The following is a 25,110-nucleotide window of genomic DNA, read 5'->3' as shown; positions in this document are numbered from 1 at the left end:
GAACATGAACATGAACATGAACATGAACATGAACATGAACATGAACAAGAAAATGAACATGAACATGAACTTGAACATGAACATGAACATGAACATTAAAATGAACATGAACATGAACATGAACATGAACACGAACATGAACTTGAACATGAACATGAACATGAACATGAACATGAACATGAACATGAACATGAACATGAAAATGAACATGAACATGAACTTGAACATGAACGTGAACATGAACATGAACCTGAACATAAACATAAACATAAACATAAACATAAACATGAACATGAACATGAACATGTACATGAACATGAACATGAACATGAACATGTACATGAACATGAACATGAACGTGAACATGAACATGAACATGAACATGAACATGAACATGAACATGAATATGAAGGTGTAGATAAACATAAACATAAACATAAACATTAAAAGCGATAGAGACAAAGATAGAGAGGAAGAAAGTGATAGGGATAAAAAGGAAATACAACTGAAGAATGTGCGATGTTATATTGTGATGTGTTATGCTACATATGTTATGTTATTGAATCTAATGCTATTCTATGTTATGTTATGCTAAGTACTAAGCTAAACTCCCCTCCACTTAACCCATTCCAACAAATTTTATTTCAGCTCAACTCAACTCACATAAACTATCCTTAATTTTAGCGGTTGAATTTCAACCGCTGGGCGAACACTAGTAGTAGTAAAATGTATTGACAGGTTTTGAACATTTTTTCTTTCCTTACTTAATTTAATTTTTTTTTATAAAAATATAGTTAATTCTATAACAAAAGACATGTGAGTTGAAGTCTCAAGCTTTCTACAAAATTTATAAGAATTGAAAAAATAAAAATAAAATTTTAGCTAATTCAGTTTCAGTAGAAGACGAATATCAAATGGATCTACCGAAGTTGATTTCATTTGTGTTACACGAAATACGGAAGCCAACAGAGACATTTAATTTTTTTTTTATTTGCTCGGAACATATCGGTAATTCTCTTCAATATTATGATAACTCAAGAAGCCAAAAATACAAGTTTTGAATTTTCGTATACTTAGCCCAGTAAAATTAGACTTTTTCTTAAAAAAAATATTTGTAACAGCAATTTTTTGGTGCACTTTACATCTATTTGACACGTAGATCATAGATCCACAGTCCTGCCCCTAAATTTCATTTGGCAACATTCCGCCATCTTTGATTTAAGTTTGTTTGGGTTTTTTCCGATTTGCAAGCTTATTTTGCATTTTTGTTAAAAAAAACGTTATACACAAATATGTAGAGAATTTAATTACCCACATTTGTTGTATAGAAGATTTTGTGAAAAAATTATTTTTTATTGTAAAAAAATTAGCAAAAACTGCGAAAAAATTTTACTTTGTCACGAGTTTTGCCACTCTTTTACAATTTCTGTTGAAAATACATAGCATATTGAAATTACAAAGCTGTAGAGAATTTCATTCTTCCCAACTTCTATACCTACATTTTTTGCACGACGCGTCGCGACGTTTAGATCACGGCCGAGAACGTGCCAAACATAGCGAGTAGCTCATTGCAGTTTATTCTAGTTGACACCAGATCATGGATCCACAGTCTCGCCCCTAAATTTCATTTGGCAACATTCCGCCATCTTGGATTTTATTTTTGGGGTTTTTGCGATTTGCAAGCTTATTTTGCATTTTTCGTAAAAATTGGTTAAATACAAATATGTAGATAATTTCTTTTCCCACATTTACTACATAGGTTTTTTAAAAATAGCATTTTTTATTTTAAAAAATTAGCAAAAACTGCAAAAAAATTTTACTTTGTCACGGTTTCTGCCATTTTTTGACAATTTCTGTTGAAAATACATAGCATATTGAAATTCCAAAGTTGTAGAGAATTTTATACTCCACAACTTTTATACCTACCTTTGTTTTGTACGACGCTTAGATCACGGCCGGGATCGCGATAATGTATTCACCTGCTTTCGTAAAAAAGCCCGTGGATTAGGCCTACTGAGGAAAATACGATAAAAAACGCGCCGAAAACCTCTACCTCAGCGGTGGTGTGGACATGAGTTTTACGGAACATCCCGTACATCGCTATGTTTATCTAACCATTTCTCTTTACCCGAAATATGAATATGATATTCATGATAAATCACAGGTTAAAATTATTCCTAGTTTAGAACTTTCAACAGTTTGGGTGCCGATCATGCCTTATCAGTGCTGTGTTGTTCCCACGAAAGTTAGGTACCGTTCTTCGCTATAACCAAAATATATTTCCGGTCAAGTACTGTCACTCATAAGGAATCATAATCCCCCACTGTACTGTATGCTGTATAGATTTAGATTTCATAAATCAACTGGAAAAGAGGATCCACACATGCCATCTACTTATTTTACTTTCAGTATGTGAGTGCTTTCTCTTTCACGCTATACGCTCTCTTCTATATACACTAGGTTGAATTTTGAACATGGACAACCACATGCTCGTTAAAAGAGGATTCCTGAATGTAAGAAAAAAAAAATGAATTTCTTCAGCAATGAGTCAACAGACACTTCAGTCATAAGCGGTCATTATTTTTATCAGCGAATCTCAGACCATATGGAATCTTTAAAAGATAAAACAAAAAAAAAAACAATGCGAGACAGTCTTTGAAAAATTTAAATTTTTTTAAGCCAAGCTTATTGGAATACTTCTTCTACTGAAGCACCGACGCCCCATTTCACCTTGCACTTGGCTCCAACCTTCAGTATGTATTCAAAAGACTCACACACTAAGTATTCTTTCTCACAAAAGCTGCACCGCCAAGGCAATGTGGTCGCGCGTTATTAACAATAATTTGCTTTATGTGATATGTGCAATAAAAACTACTTAGAAAAGTACAAGTGCAAGTTAACTTTGACAAAACATCTACGTTCACACAAAACGAATTTGTATAGTAACATTTGTACATACAAAAGTGATGCATGATCGAGGGCAACATGCAACCAAGTATCAACAAACAAGGCCTTTCAAGGTGGTACGCATATAAAAAATAAAATAAAAAGGCAAAAGACAACAAAAGACTTCGGTAACAAACTTCTTACTTACATTTCACTCATTTGCTTGACACGCAATAAAACAATAAAATGCTGCCATGCAACCACAGTGAATGGATGTAGAAGATTGTCTCGCATCTCGCTGTATGGGATGTGCAATGTGGGCAAGTGATGCTGCCAACGAGCGTACCTGTGAAATTTACTCTTATTTAATTTGCAGCAAAAATTATGTCATCAACAAGCTGATTTTGCAGTTGCGGCAACCAGTGAGTGGCTCGTTTATTCTGCAGTTGCATGCAGCAGACGTCGCCCAACCCAATAGACATAAATCGCATTTTAATAATCATTTTTGCTCGCACGCACACAAGCGGCATGCCTACAAACACACATACATATTTGTATGTATGCATGTGCAATTGCGGTGAACAATTAGCGAGCGTGCAACATGCCAAGAAACCAGTTATAAATAGTGTCAAGAAATGAAAACTGAAAAATGACGCTTGTATTGTGTTACAAGTGGCTTCTGAGGTTCTTTTGTTTTCGTTTTAAATTATAGCATATACCACAACTTTTGTTTTCGTATGCACACACACGAACAAACGTACATTGGTATATACCCTGTTGGAAAATAAACAACTGTAAAATCATTTGACATGGCGATGTCCTGTAGGATCAAGTCAATTATCCGACTCTGCGTATGATTCCAACTATATACTTAAAAATGCATTTGGCTTAAAGAACTTCAAAATCAGGGCCCGAATCGGAGCATTCAAGAACGAATGAATAAAATGCCCGCCGTTTTCTCTCCAATACAATCTAAATTGACGAAGTGCACTCGCTATCACAGTTCAGAGAGACAAAACAAATATGTATCAAGAACAATAAGTGCAGCTATTATTTCAGTATCATAATATTTTTATTGTCAGTTTAGTATATTTATAAGTATGTTTCGTCAGAACCGCCAGTATGCGTTAGGAATTTTAATCCCGGGATCCCGGACTTTTTAAGGTCTCGAAAATCCCGGGATTTTTGGCAAGTAATCCCGGGATTTTCAGGATTTGTAATTTGCACTGATGGCAATAATAGAAACTCCTTTTCTTGACCAGTATTGGCTATATTTTTCTTTTTTTAATTAATAATTGATATTTTTTATAAATGTCTAGCTCCTTATACATATAACACAATGGAACAAACAATTGCAGGCACGGCACTCAGCTACAGCCAAAGTTTGTAATCGTGTTTTCAAATGTTCGGTTTGAAAGTGCGGTCTCCCACTTTCAAATGATTTGTTTAAGCTCAAGAGCCGGGCATTCGTTGGCTGCATTTTGTTTCATAGAAATTTATTTCATTTGGTCAATTTATGAGACTTTCTGATTTATTCCGACAGGGTAATAATAATAAAGATATTGTTAAAGCTCAACTTGAAATATGTACATACTATTTCCGAATTTGTCGTTGGCAAGGTTGTCCGGTGGTACGTATGTATTTACGTTTCTATGTACATATGTATATACATTGTATGTAGCGATTGCAACAAAATGTTTAACTGTATGTATGTTTGTTGTTGTTGTGGTTTTAGACTGACATTGAACCGTTTATATTTCGCACCAGTCAGCATAATGCACCTTGTTCGCCGATATTTATTCTAATTGCATGTAATTAGTAGCGTGCCGACTTTAATTTTTAATGGATTAATTTGTTGTTCTACAATTTTGAAGATGCATCGATTCCGCGATGTGTGGCTGCGCAGTTAAAGTCATTTGCAGTTCGCTTGTGATCAGCCCTAAGGTGTTAAAGTGGCGATTTATTTAATTTTTCAGCGATTTAAGCTAATGCCAATAACATCTACGTGCTCACAAAGTATGGAAATACATACATACATGTGTATTTACTTTAAATATCAAAGACCAAGAGATACGGTAGTACATGTTGGTAGCGTTTTCTCGTGGTGTTTATCTTGTTTGTAATAATGAATCAAATAAAACAGCTCTTTAAGGTAAAATTTTCGAGTGACGAAAGCTGAACCAGAAACACAAAATTTATGATATCAATTTCGTGACGAGAATCATACGCATTTTTTAACTGCCTTAGAAACCTACGGAAAATCTTTTTTATTCATACGAATCGGTGCAAAAGTTCTATTTTTATTTTGTGTTTCTAGCAGTAGACGGAATTATGCAACGTTCCAAATAAATAAAAAAAAGATTTTCCGTACGTTTCCAAGGCAGTTAAAAAAATGCGTATAATTCTCGTCACGAAATTGATGTCATAAATTTTGTGTTTTGCAGGGAAATCTAGAATATAATCGACCTACCAGTTTTTGAGAAAATGCCCGAAATCTCTATTTTCAGCAGCCCGATTTTTAGTTTTCAGGCGATAACGTTATGACATATTTATATTTTATAAACGAAAAAGACAGCGTTAGATAGCTTGTTTTAAGACCCTTCTACTGATATCCACTTCAATAGTATGGAATGAGTAGTCCGACCTCAGTGGTAGTTTAAAAAATTGCCTCTTTTCAAGTTTCAGACACCAGCCACGCCCACAAAGGCCTACGAATCGAAACATCCTGGAACAAAACCTTGCTAGTTTTTTTTAGTAATTTAGTTCTTGTAAGTTTGAAAAAAAATTCAATAAAGCTACGTACATACGCTACACACATCGCAAAGCATCTCGTAGTGGAGATACGAACACAAACACATTTAGCTCTATATCTTTCCAACTAGTAGCCGGAGCTTAATATATAAGGTATCGTTTGAAAGGTATTGTCCTATAGATTAACACTAAATATTTATGTTTGGTGCATCCACATACCCCCTTAAACCGGCAAAATCAAAAAAGTATTTCGTTTATGAAGCTTGAATACATTTTCTGGACACACTCTGCAAGTCCTTTCCAGCGATACCTCAAACATGTCGATTAGACATCTGGATAAAAACTTCCAAATCTCGTGTATACATATTTATATAAGCGAGTCATTTCAGCATGCTACTGTCGCTCGCGCGCACTGCCATACGCTGTGATAAACATTACCCGGAATACATACAACTGTAGGTTTATGCGATTTGATTTTTTAAATACATACCTGAAAAAAAGAAAAATTTTAAAAATTAGCCACTTCAAAGAAAACTAATATAGTTTTATAAAAATTAATAGATAATATTAAAAGGTAATACAATGAAAAATGGGTATTCATCTAATCGCATAAAACTCGTAAATAAACCGGTTTTCCGTACAAAATTGAATAATGGGGTAGTTAAAGGAGTTTTTCGGCCGGTTTGAATAGAAATCAAACAGGGGGAAAAAGGAACATTGGAAATTGAAAACTGACCCTAGAGACATAAGAACTATAAATTTAGTAATACACGCCGTTTACGTGGTTACGAGGGATTTACGCGTTTGGATGAATTGACCAATTTTAAGGAACGTCTACAATAGTCCCTCACTTAACCTAGCCTATCCTTATAGATAATATATCACTAAATCTTTATATATAAAAATGATTTGCTGTTCGTGTGTTATCGCATAACTCAACAACGGCTCAACGGATTTGCGTTATTTTATGTCTTTCTGTCTGTAGAAGGTTTGTAAAGAGAAAACTGGAAAAATGGTGTTGCCAGATATCTGCAATATCAGAAAAAAAATTAATTATAAATAAGCCACAATAATGCTATTTCACTGAGAACGTATAAAGAAAAACTACTTCGGAAAAAAAATTGGATAGGGTTGCCACCATTCGAAAAAAGGTTATTTTTAAAATTGGATTGCTCGCATAACTCAAGAACGGCTTAACGGATTTGTGTCGTTTTTATTTCATTTTGTGTCTTTCTGTCTGTAGAAGGTTTGTAAAGAGAAAACTGGAAAAATGGTGTTGCCAGATATCTGCAATATCAGAAAAAATAATAATTATAAATAAGCCACAATAATGATATTTTACTGAGAACGTTTAAAGAAAAACTAATACGGGAAAAAATTTGGACCATTCGAAAAAAAGGTTATTTATAAAATTGGATTGCTTTCATGTGTTATCGCATAACTCGAGAACCGCTCAAGGGATTTGCTTCGCTTTTTTTCGTTTTATGTCTTTCTGTCTGTAGAATGAATGTAAAGAAAAAATTGGAAAACCGGTGTTGCCACATATTTCAAATATCAAAAAAAATTAAATGTATAAACAAACTTAATAGAAAAAAAAACTGAATAGGGTTACCACCACTCGAAAAAAATCTTTACATATAAAACTGAATTGCTATTCGTGTCTTATCACATAACTCAAGAACGGCTTAACGGATTTGCTTCGTTTTTATTTCATTTCATTTCTATCTGTCTGTAGAAGGTTTGTAAAGACAAAATTTAAAACCCGGTGTTGCCAAATGTCTGAAATATCAAAAAAAGAAATAAAAGCCGCAATAATTATATTTCACTGAAATTTAATATAGAAAAAAATGTGAATAGGGTTTCCACCATTCCTTAAAATCTTTATATATGAAAATGTGTGCCGTATCAAAAAAAAATTATTTAAATAAGCCGCAATAATGCTATTCCACTGCAAATGTATGAAAAGATTTAAAACAGAAAAATAATGGCATAGGGTTGCCACCATTCGCATAAAAGCTCATGTCACGGTGTTTGTGGCCAACTCCTCCGAAGCGGTTTGACCGATTTGTATACCATTTTTTGTGTATATTTGAAAATATATGAAATCAATCGCATACTCATGGAAAAAATGGATGTTACTCGAAAACCGAATTTTTCATTCCGCATATCTCTGGAAGTGTTCATGGTAGAGTATTGGAGCTTGCGAGGGATATATATGAAATCAATCGCATACTCTTGGAGAAAAATTGGAGCTATTAGAAAAGGGGGCGTGGCAACTTCCATAAGAAATTAAACTCATACTCATAAAAAATTTATGTTATTGGAAAAGGGGCGTGGCATCTCTCATACAAATCGAATTTTTCATACTGCATATTTCTGGATGTGTTCGTTGTAGTCAAGTACTCTAGTCTACTCAAATAGACTGAATTTTTCATATATAAGGCCGCCAGAATACATTTTATATAACTTCGTCAAATCCGGAAATGTTTTCTAATTAGAAAATCTGTAAGGAAACCACTCTATAGAGCTTTTTAAAAAATATTGAGTTTCCTGGCTGGAATGGCCTATTTGCTACACCCTAAAATTTGTTGCAGAAAATTTAAAAAATTCCTAAGTTTACAAAGGGATAAAAAAAATATGTAAAAGTATGTTTTTTTTTATTCTTTTATTTGAAAGAAGGGGCATTTTTCTTTGAAATAAAAAAAAAAAGTCTGCAGACTCATTGCGCTTTTCGAAGAAAATCGTTTTTTTTTAAGGTTATAAAATAAACTTTTGCAAAAAAAAAATTTCACTGATTACAGTTACCACAGTATTTTCCATTACTTAAATGCCAAAACATTCTTTAAAAATAGTAAAGTTTATTACTGTAGACACACGCGGTAGTGTTCTGTGCTGTGTAGTGAAGCGTAAAATAGTGAAAAAAACTAATATTAATATGAATTCAATTATAAAAAACTCAATTTTAGCTGATAACTGGATTTCTACTCGTCCATCAGATAGAGTGTCTGCATTATCTGCATTTTTTGAAGACAAATTAATACACGCTAAATGCGACAAAGCACTTTTGAATCAAAAAATAAAACTTTTTAATAGTCAGATGAAAAATAAGTGGAATTATAGTGGCCGCAAAAGAAGCGCTTTTGAAAAAACATATTGGCTAAATTGGACATTCCTTTCCCTTCCGGATTCCAATGGAAATAAGGATAAATGTGCTGAACGGGGAAGACCTTCTAAAGAAGAATTTTGCGAAGCTTCACGGAGAACAAAAAATCGAAGGGTAGAGCATTTGTTGAAAAACTATTCCATCGAAGAGCTCGAGTATGCTCTGAAAAAAATGAAAAAAACAAGCAAAGTTGAATGTTTTGAAAGTAGTACCGAAGGCTTGCCCATATCTGATTCACTCGCACTATACATAGATCTGAACTTATCAGATCGTAAATATAATAGTTTACGTGCAAAAATAAACCGGTTGCATAAAGATTGTATACCGAGCATTGCAAACAAAAAAACAAACTTTGCTGCCAACGATTAAATCGACTGAATATTCAGCCGAAGTTGATCTGAAATCATTATTGCTGAAAACAACGCAAAGTATTTTAGAACTAAGCCCAGATAATGGTGACATAACCAAAGCTTCTTTGGTTTGTAAGTGGGGCATGGATGGAAGTTCGGGGCATAGCCGCTATAAGCAAAATTTTGGTGACGACAAATTAACGGATGAGTTTATGTTCATCATTGCGCTAGTCCCTCTGAGGTAACAAAAAATTATCTAATATTGGAACTACTTCTGAATATCAAATTTTGCAGTTTCAATCTCAGTTTCCATGAAAAATGTAAGAGCTAGGTAAAAAAAAAATTGATTTTTGAAGTCTCCGTACTCTAATCCACCAAGAAACGAATTTTTACTCAAATCCGTCCATTATTCTATTTTTGCCCACTTTTTATATGGAGACACAGCACTGTGCACCGTAATGCTTGTTCAATTCTCTATAAAAATCGTGGTTCAAAAAAATGGGGGTTTTTCAAGACCTATTTTTAAAAAATTTTTCTACATGACGAGATGGTTTATTTTGTGAGCATCAACAATTTTTTGTAATTTGTTTTCCAAAACTTATGTTGAGATATATTTAGCAAGGTGTTAAACATCGAGTTTTTGCAAGAATTTAAATTTTATTGCTGACTAATCATGCCTGCTTACTTCGCGGAGCGTTTAAAAGCAAAAATAGTCTGTAAAGTCAAAATTTTTGGTTTAAGTTGAAACCGCTAGGGCGCAGTATCCTCCTCAATTTTTATCAAAACAATTTATCATCATACAGGTACATAGCTCATATTTAAAATTTGAACGAAATCGGTTAATAAATACGATTTTTATAAATAACTCTACTCCAGCACCACCTTGAGAGTTTTCTAGTAGCATGTAATAGGACCATATGTGTAAGATAACCTCCAATCTGACGGAACTCTTTCAGTTCGAACAACGAAAACGGTTATCATTTTATGCAAAGAGGTATGTAGGTATGACAGTCTATAATGAAAGTCGAAAAATCAAAGCTCCATTCTTTGTGCAGAGAGAGGTTTTAGAGATATATTGGTTTTTACGTTTTAGTCTGTATAAGAATTTTAGGAATATCCCGAGCTACATACCGAATAAATGTTTGGTCGGAATTTTATTTTCAAGGTGCTGGCATATGTTCCAAATATGAACCAAATCGGTGCAGCCGTTTAGTAGTTCAGTGAAATACATTGTACAGAGAACTGTATGAAATTGTAAAGCGTGACGTCTCAGATTTCTTAATTTTTTGGCAGCAACAACAAACAGTTCTGATTTTTTTAGAGTAAGACCTTCCACACAGAAGTTCCAAAAAAGTGCGATTGGTTATGCTAGAACACACTTAATTGAATATCAATAAAATGAAGTTTGTGGTTATATCAAGGTGAAATTTTGAGAACAGTCCGTTGCTAACACTAAATATAAACAACGACGCACTGGAAAAAGTTAATACATTCAAATACGTAGGAATAATGATCGACGATAAACTAAAACAAAAAAAAATGGATTTTATATTTTCAATTAGAGTTCTAGCAATATGTATATCGGTGAAAACTGCATTTAATTCCATACATTAGTTTTTGCGTGATGCGCTTACCAACATACAAACGGGCAGACCAATATTATTAAAATTTTAGATTTGGCTTCTGCTGGTCTAATAAACCCCCTATTAATTTTTCTTTTACATCTATACATAACAGATATCGGCCTGTTGCCAGTTTATTATTCTCAAATACTTTCGTTTGATACCCATGTGGCAACATTTAGGTTATCTTATAAATTTAACTGAATTAAAGTTTTCAAATAAGCGGCAACCCGCTTCAAAAATATTTTCAAAATTAAGCTCCCGTATCCTCTTTAGTTTAATGTCCGTATTGTAATATTTCATTTATTTTACAAATTTAAATGAATACAATTTTTCAACCAGTTGGCGAATCCCCTAAAAATATTTTCGGCATTAAAATTTTCTGGCCTCTTTAGTTTGATGCCAATATTGCAATATTTAATTTATGCTATCAATTTAATTAAATTCAAGTTTTCAAATAGGTGGCAACCGTACACAAAAATATTTTCAGCTGTAAGCCTTTGTAAACCTCTTACTTTTGACTGTCATATTGCAGTATTTACTTTACCGTATCAATTGACCTAAGCTGAAATTTTAAACACAGGTGGCAACTCTCTAATTTCTTTCTTCTATATTGTAAGCTAGATCTCTAGCGATACATCGGTGAAAACTGCATTCAATTCCATGTTTTCGAGTGATGCGCGTGCAAACATACAGACAGACAGACAGACAGACTAAAATTCTAAAAATGGTTGATTTGGCTTTTGGTGCTTTAATAAAGACCCCCCACATTAATTTTTCTTTAATATCTATAATGTACAGATATCGACCCGTTACAATTTCAATATATGTATAGATTCCGATAGAATACCTATCGAGGTATAATATTTGTACGGCAAGATGTTTCTTTAAGGCGACAAACCCCTGAAAATTGGCATGGCAATTGTAGGACTAAAGTTTGCAAAACGCAGATTTTATTGCGGATTTCATCATAATATCGCTTCCTTAACAACATTTGTTCAACAACTTTTTTAATCAAAGAATATTCAAGAAATGGGCGTGGTAATATTAAAACCACAGTTCAAAAATTTAGACTCTATTATGGATTTCGCCAGAATATTTATATGGATTGAAAAAGTTGTGGAACAAATATTGTTAACGAAGCGATATTCTACCGAAATCCGCAATAAAATCTGCGTTTTGCTAATTTTAGTCCTGCAATTGTCACGTTCGCTGTGGTGTAGTTGTAAGCAGTGCGCGCTTTCACTCCGTAACGCCTGGGTTCAAGCTCTGGTCAAAGCACCATCGCAAAAAAATATAGAAAAATGGTTTTTTTCTTAACAGCGGCCGTCCCTCGGCTGGCAATGGCAAACCTCCGAGTGTATTTCTGCCATGAAAAACAGCTTCTCATAAAAATATAATCGCCGTTCGGAGTCGGCGTAAAACTGTAGGTCCCTCCGCTTTATGTGACACAATCAAGGCGCACGCCACAAATTGGAGGAGAAGCTCGGCCAAACACTAACTTATGTGTAAGCGCCAATCTATTATTATTATTAATTGCCACGTCCATTTCTAGGGGTTTGTCGCCTTAAAGAACAATCTTGCAATACAAATATTATATCCGGATAGGTATTCTATCGGTATCCGCAATGAAATTTTACTTTTTTCAAAAACCCGATGTTTAACACCTCACCAAATATATCTTAACATAAGTTTTCGAAAAAAAATACAAATAATTGTTGATTCTCACAAAATAAAGCATTTCGCCATAAAGAAAAATATTTTAAAACCCCCATTATTTTGTGCCACGTTTTTTATAGAGAACTAAACAAGGATTACGATGGTATAATTTTAAATCCCTAATCTTATGATCTTCAGTGAAAACTTTTCACTTGGCAAATCAACTTCAAAAAGTACAACTCTTAATAGCTAAGTTTGCTTTAGTTTATATATAGAAATGTTAAGCCCGTTTCTTAGCTATAAAATGACGCTAAGGCGAAGTCTCTACGATCTGCAGATCCCGAGATATAACGATTTGAAGAAGTACATGATTAGTCAGAATCACGAAAAAATGCTAACTTTGACAGATCATATGTCCGAAGAAAAAACAGAGGAAAAAACCCACAAACAAAATTTGAAGCGAATAAAAATTTTTTTTTACGAAATCCATCCGACTTAAAAAATAATGGCTCATATAGGGGTTTTTGAATTTCCTTAAAGAAATAGATTTGTTGAAGATTATTTTCAACGGAAGCACCAGAGCGGGACATATGTATTTTTAATAAAATATGTTGTCAACAGTTGTGCCAATTTGATAAAAAATTTTAGAGCAGTTACGGATATGTGCCAATGTATTTCCTCATATGTGGGCGGGACTACGCCAAATTTCGAATATCAATTTTGAACGAATAATCTTCAGTAGATACTAAAATATCGCAGTTTACATATTTGTGCAAACTACCTTTACATGGGAAGTAGGCGTGGTTATTGTATATACATACATTAGACGGCACCACCAAAAAAAGTTGCGGTTTTCCGCCGGGATTACAAAACTTATTATATTTTAAGACGTCCACCAAAATATTTCGGAAAAATATTAAGATTTAGCGAGCTGGACCGATTTGAAAATACCTCCAAAAATGAAGTTTTTCATGGATAAAAGTCCCCACAGATGACAAAACAGATTAAGCTTAAAAAATCTGCATAAAAATAATTAAAAATCTTCTCACCGGAATCGTAATAATGAGATTTTTGATGTTGTTTTTTTTTAACTTTTTTCAAATACTATTCTGATTTAGACTTATTGGGTATCAGTAGAATGGTGATGCAGTCTAATAAACATATCACAACCCAAAACAATACGTTTGTCAGAAAATGCGGAAAACTATTTCTTGGCTCATGATAATCATATGGGCAAGGGCGACTTTGCTTTGCGTTTTTAACAAATTATTATAAAAATTTGCTCCAGCTGTTGGTAAATAAAAGCTCTGTGTACATTTATAGCGCATAATTTCAAAAATGCCAAATTTTGAGTTCTGACTCTTTTGAAGACGGTGTGCGATATGTCTATATTTAACTAGTAAAACATTTGGACCACCCCAATATATATACACCAAAGCGCAAGTAGCAATTATTTTAGTAACAAATTAAATGAAATTACGTCAAACTAAACGGCATTTACCACCGCCACCATCATCAGTGGCAAACAACATCAACTGAGCATAACGAACAGCAGAAATATGCCAGCAAAACAGATGTTATTAACCCATTAGCATCAATTACACATCAACTCACATAAGTAAAACTAAAATGCATGCGTTAAATGTGTGTTTATGACAGCCAAATTAATTGTCGTTTTGCCAACTTAATGGTTTATAACGAATTTACAAAGGCTTGCCAACCATCCCGCACCATCGCATATGCAAAAACATATAACAAGGAACTCTAAGCGCGTCAGCTTCGATAATTCGCAACCACTTGACACTCAATGACATCGTTGTTGTTGAAATGGTTTTTTTATTTGCAGGTGTGACCGTGTTTAAACCATAGTGTTTTGTTTAAATATTTGTTGGCTTTTGAAACGCAAAACAAGCGACTTAAGTAATACTCACCGAATAAGAATAAAAAGAAAAGGCATACAGACTTAATACATTATACAATGAAACGAAATGAATGTCGCCAAAGTATTGCTCATTTAGAGAAATCTGCTATCAGAACCCATCACATTTGCATTAATAATGAAGACATTATTTTATAACTACGAATTTTAAGAGAGTGTAATGTGCAACTTTAGTTTAAAAAACGTAAATATGTATGTATATGCCAGATCCAAAACGATGTTTCCACGACAGGTGATTCGCTCTTCCATTCGTTATTCGCCCTCTTATTCGAAATTGGCGCCCCAATTACGAACCGAATCATATAATGCCGCATACAAAATTTTGAGAGCGAATCACCTTAATCGTAGGTAGTTCAGATCCAATCACCATGCGAATCATGAACAAATTGTTGTCTTCTCTAACTTGTATCGGAAATTTATCGAAAACCGCTGTCAAAACACATAGACCACACACATCCCCACTAGCACAAACATTGAAAAAACGCTAGATTCGTTAAAGCTATTAATTTATCTATTTAGCCAACACAATTTTTTTCTCCGCCTTTGAAACGCACAATAATCAACACCGTAAAAATAAACAAAAGCAAAGAAAAGAAACAGAGGTAGGTGCCAAGTGAATTACGAATGTGCCGAGTAAACAGGGTAAAACGCTTGACAAAAGGTCATGCTTACGCAGATTATCTAGCACACAAATGCGCATAATAATTGTGCCCTGACAGACGATACTCTTCTGCATTTCGGAATTAGCTGATTTGTTGTTGTTGATGAATTCTTTGGTGTCAGCATATACCCACATACAAGCATGCCTATGAACGTATGATCGAACGTGATCGAACATCGAAAGCTATCACACCCTGTTGTCACACATTTCGGTTGTATAAACCCCGCTAATGGCAAACGGTTGCCAAATGTTGGAAGCGTTGCCAGCATGAAATCGGGAAATTCAGTAAGCGTTCGAATACATGTACACCTACGGTTGCCAGACGTACTGATTTTATCAGTATAGTACTGATTTTTCAACTCTTGTACTGACTTTATTCATTTCTTTAATCAGTACGCTAATGTACTGATTTTTCAAAATTTGTACTAATTTGTACTGAATTTTCAATTCAAATAAAATACTTTAGGACTTTCTTAAGGTTTTTACATAATGTTGGAACTTCCTTAAACTATACTGTAAAAAGTAAGAAGAAAATAATTTAATTATAGTTGACATGTTTCAGATAGTGTTTGATATGCCCAAGAAATTAATATAACAAAAAGATCAATCGTGTTATGGGAATATCGCCGAGTAGTTACATCCCAGTTGCGATAATATAATGAGTTTAAATTAAAGGCTGATTTTTTTGTCGAGTGTTAGTTAGCTCGAAAATAACTTTCAGTTTAATAACAACAAATATGAATATTCGAGTGGCTTTTGCCTATAACTTACAATTTTTTTTCATAATTTACTGATATTGTAAAAGAGTTTTGCATACAAGACATAGCTACTCTTTCCACAGAATTCTTAGTCTTTAAAAATTTTTGCGTAATTGAAGAAATTAATTTCAGCAATGAGGAAATATGCCGTCCGCACCGATCTAATCCGATTGGCACTGTCATAACAAGCGGGTGTGAAGGATTAGATTCTTGCGAATGACATCCGTGTGATACATGCCTATTCCGGTCTGCAGGGTGTCATTCGCCTGAATCTAATCCTTCAAACTCGCTTGTTATGATAGCGCGAATCGGACTAGATCTCTGCGGATGGCACACTTAAACGAAGCAACTGAGAGTATTAAGGGCCGGTTGTTCAATGTCTGGTTATCACTACTTGCCGGTTAAACATCATTATCGACGATTTCGACATCATGCATATAACATGTGATCGATAAAGCAGTCGTTGTATCTAACCGGAGCTTCTACCTCCGATTTTTGCTAATCAGACATTGAACAACCGGCCCTTAGTGTGCTTCCTGGCGCAAAGAGAGAAACCTGCTTCTAACTAAAATTTTTTAAAGTCAACTTCAAATTAAAAGTATTTTTTATATGAAATGTATAGAATTCTTTGACTGAAGATGGAAATGATCTCATTATTGCTATTCAAAAATTTCAATTTCATGACAGCAAGTTAAGTGAAAAATGATTTTATTTTTTTAATTTTATATAGGCAGAAAATAAAAAATAATTTTCCATTTAAATTGTTGGTGAAACCGGCTGTTACATTCATAATTTTGCTTTGAATAAAAATGTACTGAAAAGTACTGATTTTTTAGCATGAGAAAGTCTAACGTACTGATTTCGCGCATAAAAAATCTGGCAACCCTATGTACACCTGCAAGAGGATAATGCATGACTAACAAATTGTCTTAAAAAATTTTTTTTAATTACTTGTTCTTGTTTTGGTGGTTTGCAATGCACATTCACAATATCAAAGAGTTCGCGCATTTGTACAAGTGCTTATGGGCATTTGAAGAGGTGAATGCATTAATTAATGCAAATAAAGGCTCTTTATGCAGATAATCGTTCCCGCTTGTCACGCATATACTTGTAGTAATCACTTCACGCTCCTCCACCTAAATATGTCAAAAAAATGCCATCTAACATTTCCACTACATATTCTCGCTGAAGCAAATTAAACCAAGAATATTTGTATAATTTTGAGAAACTTCCTTGCGTTTGATTGGGAGTAAATGCAAAAATCTACATACTCGTGAGGCCCTACTTCCAATCGGTAGGGGAAAAAGGGATTAAGATCGAGATTGAGATTGAAATTAAGATTAAATAACTGTTAATAATCATGCAGAAAAATACTCATATAAAACGCGAAGGCATTTTTTGTTATTATTTTCAGGTCTGCACCGGCCGTACGATTTTCAAATTCAAATTAAACTAAGGCTACGTTCACACAGAAAGCCAAGCGACGCTAAGCGAAACGAGGCGGAACGAAGCGAAGCTCCAGGTGTAAACACTGAACGGGGCGGAGCGGAGCTTTTCTCATGGACTCGGCTGCAAAGATGTCACAAAACTTATGTTCAGTGAAAATCGGCTAAATTACACTGATTTACAGCAAAAATGTTCTATGGATACCACTATCCAATCCCTATAGAGAATTGCTCGGTGATTATGAAAATCGTTATAATATTTTTTTTCTATGGATAACTTTTCGAGATATTTGCAATTTACTTCAGCTTAAAAAAAGAATGGTTTCACTTAATCACGTATATCTTACGACCTTATTGAATAATCTTAGTACGAGATCCGCGAAATAAAATCTAAAATTCTCAATAAACCGTATATACATCGCTTTTCTATAGCCCTGATAGTTTCTGAGAAATTAATTGATCATTTCTAACACCGCTTGCTTTCGACGCAAACTCTCTACCTACTCAGGTGTACGTGGCATATGAGTAACCCTCTTTTCTGCTCATATTTCATAAAAAAAATCCTTAGAATTTTCATTTGGCCAATCATTACTTTGTTATTTATCAATCGATTTTCTTTATTGGTAGTTTAATTTTTTCCTAAGGGATCACAAGTAACAAAAATTTACCCAGAACTGTTATTTTTTTGAATTTTTCCCTGGTAAAGTTTGAACTTTTTCCATTTTTTCATAAAAAAAAACCAAAAATTTGGAATGATTAATTAATTTCTCAGAAACTATTAGGGCCAGAGAAAAGTAGTGCATATGCGGTTTTCTGTATCTCGTATTACGATTATTCAATTAGTTCGTAAGATGTACGTGATTAAGTGGAACCACTTTTTTTTAGGCTGAATAACGGCAAATTGCAAATATCTCGAAAACGTATCCATACAAAAAAGAATTACCTCAATTTTCGGAATCAGCTAGCGATTCTACATACAAATTGGGAAGTGGCGTCTGGAGACCAAAATCAAAATTCAAATTTGTGATCCATTGTTATTTTCTTAATTTACTTCAAAACATTTGTTGCAAAATTCATTTTGATTTAAATATTTTGGCTTTTTGTTTGCAGCAGCGTCATAAAGCCAAAAACTCAAATAGAAAATTCAAAATCAAAAACTGATTTGCTTTCAGATCCAAACGCTTCTGAAAAAGGTTGCTGTATGAAAACTTTCATAAAGCTACAACAATTTTATAGCTTCGCACCGCTAGGAACGGCTTCGCTCGGCTCTGCTCAGCTAACTGTGTGAACGCGCCCTAAGGCAGTTAGGTAATTGAGATATGTATCACAACTTGGGTGCCAGACGAAATAGATTTAAAAAGGTTTTAGTTTGAAAATATTTTGAGGAGGTTTACAACCTGTTTGTAATGACGAATTTAATTAAACTATAAATTATATGAAATTTTAGTATATGGTTATCAAAAGAAATAGTGTTGCGAAATTTAAAGAACATTACAATATTTTTTTGAAGTGTCTGAAAATGTTTTGCACCTGTTTAAAAAGTTAAATTAAAGTTATATAATATGGGTGTCAAGAAAAATGGGTTGAAAATATTTTATTTAGGGTGGTTGCTAGGTATTTAAAAAATCTAGTTTAACTTTCTTCCTCATTTGTTGTGAAATAAATAAATAAGTAACGTTGAATTTTTAAGATAAATGAATTATTTAAATATGGGTGTCAAGAGAGATGGGTTCAAAATGTTTTATTTATAGGGTTGTTAGGTATTTAAAAAATCTAGTTTAACTTTTTTCATCATTTGTTGTGAAATAAATAAATAAGTAACGTTGCATTTTTTTGGAGCTAGAGATTTTTTATCGGTACGGAGTGATTTGAAATTAGATGAAATTTGACAACGGATCTAAGATTAAAAATTTTTTTCAACCTGTCTATAATGTTAAATTTAATTTTGACGTTTTGATGCCTTGCGAATTCACTAGTAAAATAGTAACATGGATAATAGAGAAAGAAGAAATTTCACTTTAGTCGCGCGTGAGATTCACACTCAACTTTTTAGCGCTTGTACTTCTCATATTCAATTTCAATTTTCTGCTTTACAGTTGTATAACCATTCAACTAACTGAAAAAGCAGCGCTAGCCAGAGGCATTATGCAGGAAATCACTTGGTCAGGTTGGCGGATACTAAACACTTGCTATTATTTTGTAATATTTGCACCTTAGGTCGTGTCGCCACCATTTCCGTGAAGAGCTGACGCGAAAGACGTTGAACATAAGTTTAGTGGAGCTGTTAAATAAACCTTTTCACCACTAGGTATGTATTGTGTGACTGCATACAATTAAGACTTTATGTATAGGAGGAAGATAAAGTTGAATGCAAGCACACATCGACACAGCTAGTGTCAGATGAAGAGACTAGGTAAGGATGGTAGACAAAATCTGTGTGATGGTTCTCAGAACAATAAAACTCCGTGCTTGATACGTAAGTAACCACATAGATATATACAACATTATACCCCTTCATTTAAAGGCAAACTTTCAAAATTAATACACGAGAATAAATTATCGAGCTGTCACGAATGCAACTGATGCGACACAGATTAAATGCAAGAACATCTGCATACTTACGGCATTCCGAGAAGCAACCAGTGAAGCGCTGCCGTTATGCCAATGTACATTTGTAAATAATTAACTCTACATATTGAGCTAGTATATATACTGTAGGAACTAGCTCTCAAGGTAAACTGCATTTTATTATGAGCCCCACCCCCTTATCGCTCTATGAAGAAGATGTGTGACGAATGCTACGTAATTCGCTTCATGTTTTAGCATTATTACGCGTAAGTAGTTCAAACTGTTCAATTGTAGGCTCAAATAACATATTTACCTACATACATACATACATACATGCAAACATATCGACACGAAAGCTCGTGTGGTACATATAAAACAAATAATTTGTTTGTTTTTTATTCACTTTAGTACCATTTCGATTATATACGTACCATCGAAAATGTTTTTTTTTTGGAAATTTCAAGACCGTACCCCCTAATTTTATTCGTTTTTATTTATTTATTTATTTACTTTATAGATTTATGAGTTTTTGAATGACTATTTTTGATTCGATTTCAAAGATCGAATATGATCTGAGAAGAGGATATATAGGCCTTTAAAATGGTGTATATAAAACAATCTATTGTCGGACTTGGCTTGTTGGGATTTTTTACCGGGTAAAAAAACCCATATTTCTCGTATTTTTTAAATTTTTACCATCGATAATTTCCACAATTTAAAAATATGTAGCATTGTCTAAAATAACATTTATTTTCAAATAAACTGTTACCTCATCTATTGCAATCGCATAAAAACTGTCGAACCAAAGGCAACTTTTTTTAAATACGGCTTTCAATTTATATGTTTATTTAAAAGTATGTAGCATTGTCTAAAATAACATTTATTTTCAAATAAACTGTTACCTCATCTATTGCAATCGCATAAAAATTGTCGAACCAAAGGCAACTTTTTTTAAATACGGCTCTCAATTTATATGTGTGTATGTGCCGGACTTTCAGATTTTTTCAGCAGTGTAGCTAAGAAATTCATAAATATTTATTGAAAATTGATATATACAATCGCTCATGACCGCAGAACTCCACAGGCAAACACCGATGGCGTACCAACTGTCATTCTTACGAGTAATAGGATTGCAAGTTTTTTTTTGTGTGGACACTTTGATGCCTTAATATAAGCATTTGCCGCGTGATCCCACCAGCCACATTCTCTCAATTTCGGTGTTTAAAAACATTTAACTCTTAAAAAAACCTGCTGAATAATTTCCTAAAACGTAATCATATATATATATATTCTTATTTTGATTTAATATCAAACCTTCATAGATGTTACCACCAGCACGCTTTCTTTCAAATGGAAATATGGTATGTCAGGCAATAAGCGCTGACATATATCACGACATCAGTGTTTTTCTGTGGAGACAGGGCCTTAGCAATAAATGGATTTTCAAGAAATTTTAGGAAAATACATACTGTTTTAGCATGTCGCTGCTACTTAGCTAAGCTGTTGCTCGCTGTTGTGCTTCTGTAGCATATTTTTAATACTGTCTGTTCCTGCCTTGGATGAAAATATATACAGGTTTTTAATTAGACAATTCTTTAATGCATTTTACTGTAATAGGTGATTAAAAAAGTTCAAAATCTCTTCCCATATATAAAATGTAATTAATAATGCTGACTATGTCGCATGTGTCGCATGTGTTGCTTGTCTTGACATTCATAGATTTGATGCATGATTTGATTTCAATTATTCGACAGTGTCTTCATATGTTATTGTGAAACATGTATGAGCAACATAATATGAACTGGCACCTGCATGATGTGACACATGTGGCTATGTTTTATAGTTCAACATTTGCAGGCCTTTAATATATACATGCCATGCGGTATATGCTCCATCAGTCCCATCGGCTTGCGCTACTGATATCAAAGAATCTTATGACAGTATGGCTGAAATATTAAATGTCATAGATTACAAAATTCACATGTGGCTAATTGTAGTAGATTTCAAAGAACTAACAATTATGAATGTCATGCAGGGTGGTAACACAAAATATCCATGCTATTTTTGTGAATGGGACAGTCGAGCAACTAGCCTGCACTACGTTAAAAAATATTGGGTTCCACTTACGTCTTTTGTAGTTGGTGAATAGTATAAATATTCCTCTAGTTAGTCCAAAGGATATTATTTTACCAACGCTGCATATTAAACTTGGGTTAACAAAGCAATTTGTGAAAAAACTTGAGAAAAATGGTCCAACATTCCAATATCTTGAAAAAATTTTTCGACGAACAACTTACGCGAAATTGAAAGAAGGTAAAACTGATTTTTACATAATTTAAAACGAAATTCATTTATATTTTTAACAGGTATTTTTGTCAGTCCACAAATACGGGAACTGGTTATGGACGGCAATTTTTTACAAGAAATTACGTCTTAAAAAAATGCCTGCGTGAAATTTTTTTTTAGTAAGTGACATGCTGTCCGCCTACCATCCCATGGGTTGCAATATGTGCATTAAATTGCACCATCTATATGCTCATTTAAATATGTTTCCATCAAATTTAGGCCTGATTAGCGATGACCAAGGTGAACGATTTCACCAGGAAATTCTAAAGATTGCACAGCGTTATATTGGAAAATGCAAAATTGGTATGCTCTCCAATTATTGTTGGTCTCTTAACTTATGACTTTTGGAAAACTGATTATATGTACTTTTTTATGAATATCAAATGAAGTTTTTTTTGTATTGCCTCACGATCAAATAATAGCGTAAGAAAAATGAAATTTTTTGAAAAATTTACATTTTTTGTTACAATTAAAAGACCAGTACTAAGGCCTTCTCCAGCCGATTTTCGTATGGGCATAAACGATTTTCCATACAAAATCGCTTCGTCGTAATTTTGCCAGACATCTGCCAGTGTTGATATTTTAAGTACAATTGTACTTTTTTCAGTACAAATAATTTTAAAAAGTACAATAGTACGAATTGCCGATTTTAAGCACAATTTTAACGTCAAAAATACTTTTTGTACCAAACGCTCAAATCTCTTCTAGCACTTTGATTCTTAATCCGTTTACATTTAAGTAAATGGATATACCTATATTTAATATTTGCTACAAAACGAAATTATGAATTGTAATTTTGGATGTAAATGTGATTTTGAACAGTAATATTAGTGTTGTACGTTTTGGTGATTGCGATTTCTTGTCACCGGCGGGTGAAATGTCCCTCACAGCTATTTATTTTTACCTAATGGCGATCCTGCAGACATAGCAGTAATTGAGCAATTCGGGGGTGTAATTAAAAAAATGTATGTAAATTTCATGCGTTGAAATTAAAAATTTCTATTGAGGATTTCCCTTTTATCGATAGTGATCTAATTTTATGTGATTTATTTTCACTAATATGAACTGACCTGTATAGTGTATTAATTTTTTATCCTTGTTGTCTTCATCTTCTACAAATTACACGGTCACCCGGTATTTATTTTATTTATTTTTTTAATTAATTTTAATTATTATTTTTTTAATTTTATTTTATTTTTCATTGTCTAACAAAAACCTTACAAATAAATCCAAACTTGTAAGATTGAAAAAAGTCAACAAAGTTTCATCAAATTTTCACTGTTTTTGTTCAGAATTTGTAGACATGTTTTGGTTTAACATTTTTGTAGCCCATTCATTCTAGTATAATTAGGTGCAAGTTTGAAGTGTCTTAAAAATGCTGTTGATTTTTGGAAGTTTTTTGTTTGTGGTGTTGCGCACTTTCTTCCACATAACGAATGTTCGGATTTTATTTTATATTAATGAGAATGGGCAACACCGTTGTTTATGTCTTATTTTATAGACTAGCTGTAGTTTATACTATTGTTTGTAAAATGTTAACATCCAATGTGCATAATTGTAATGTTTTTATATTTTTATACCCGAGCGCACTTGTGCACAAGGGTATATTAATTTTGTTCACATAACGGTTGTTTGTAACAGCCAAAACGAAACGAGATAGATATAGACAAATGTATACATAAATGATCAGGATGAAAAAAGAAATCGATTAAGCCATGTCTGTCTGTCTGTCCGTCTGTCCGTCTGTCCGTCCGTCCGTGTACACGATAACTCGAGCAAAAATTGAGATATCTCAACGAAATTTGGTATGTAGGTTTCCCTTAATCCAAGGTAGGTTGGTATTGAAAATGGGTGAAATCGGACTGTAACCACGCCCACTTCCCATATAACGGTAATTTCCAGAAATAGGAAAACTGCGATATTTTAGTAACTACTGGCCCACTTATGGTTACATGTGTATATCTTAGGAACCGCTGCACCAATTTCTTCCAAACTTGGCACAGTTATTGGCCTTCGCACAGCATACCAAATGGCCGAAAATTTTTTAAATCGGACAATAATCACGCCCACATCCCATATAACGGTAATTTTCGGAAATACGAAAACTGCGATATTTTAGTAACTACTGAAGATTATTCACTAAAAATTGATATTTACAACAATTTTTAGACGAAAAATAAGAATATTATAAATTTTTGGAAAATGGGCGTAGCCACGCCCACTTATGGTTACATGTGTATATCTTAGGAACCGCTGCACCAATTTCTTCCAAACTTGGCACAGTTGTTGGCCTTGGTACAGCATACAAAATCGCCGAAAATTTTTAAAATTGGACGATAACCACGTCCACATCCCATATAACGGAAATTTAGAGAAATACAAAATCTTCGGTAAATCAGTAAATATTAAAGCTAATTTATTCAAAATTGATGCTTGCAACAATTCTTTACCAAGAAATACGTTTATGGTAAGATTTTGGAAAAGGGCGGGGCACCGCCCACTTATGATCACATATATTTATATCGGTAACCGTTCTACCAATTTGTACCAAACTCGGTGTGGTTATTGTGCTTGCCACATAAAAGCAAAACGTTGAAAATTATTGAAATCGGATTAAAATTACGGCCGCTTTTCATATAACGGTAAATTTCAGAAATGCTTGAAACTTCAATATTTCGAAATTGAAGGACGCTAATTTACTCAAAATTGATACACCCCGGCTTACCATCTGCGGTAGGTTTCGGAAAGGTGAAAAAACATATATTTAATATTTGCGCCGGGTATTTAATGTTCGGCTCCGCCCGAACTTAGACTTTCTTACTTGTTCTTGTTTCTTTTGTTGATGTTTTTAATAAAGAAATCGCTCCTGAAGAAGCTAAGAAAGTTAGCGAAACGCCGGGCTGTTATGTGAAGAAAGTTTTTCCTTGCACTCAACCACATTAGGTCAATTAACCTGGTATCC

This window comes from Rhagoletis pomonella, unplaced genomic scaffold (assembly GCF_013731165.1).
Source record: "Rhagoletis pomonella isolate Grant_MI unplaced genomic scaffold, Rhpom_1.0 Rhpom_scaffold_00008, whole genome shotgun sequence".
Classification (NCBI taxonomy): Eukaryota; Metazoa; Arthropoda; class Insecta; order Diptera; family Tephritidae; genus Rhagoletis; species Rhagoletis pomonella.
This window is presented reverse-complemented; position numbering follows the sequence as displayed.